Consider the following 325-nt stretch of genomic DNA (forward strand, 5'->3'; position numbering starts at 1 on the left):
CATACCAAACTACCATGATGCCCTAATAGATCTTTACAGTTCTATAACTGCTGAGTTTTTAAAAAAGCTTAAAAGTGTTAAACAGGTGGTGTGATGGTGTTTCCTTTAGTACTCCTTAGTATTATTCTTTAGTATTAACTGAATTTTCTCCTCCAGAGAGTTAAGATAAATTGGTATTGTGCCCTCTGATTGGAGATTAAGGCACCAATTTCAGAAAAATATCCCTAGTTCCAAACAGTAGCTTAAGACACCATCAATTGTAAATTTGATCCTGGGCTGCAATATTGTGTTTCTTTCTTTTGAATGATAGACCAGTGACTTTCTA

This window comes from Excalfactoria chinensis, chromosome 2 (assembly GCF_039878825.1).
Source record: "Excalfactoria chinensis isolate bCotChi1 chromosome 2, bCotChi1.hap2, whole genome shotgun sequence".
Classification (NCBI taxonomy): Eukaryota; Metazoa; Chordata; class Aves; order Galliformes; family Phasianidae; genus Excalfactoria; species Excalfactoria chinensis.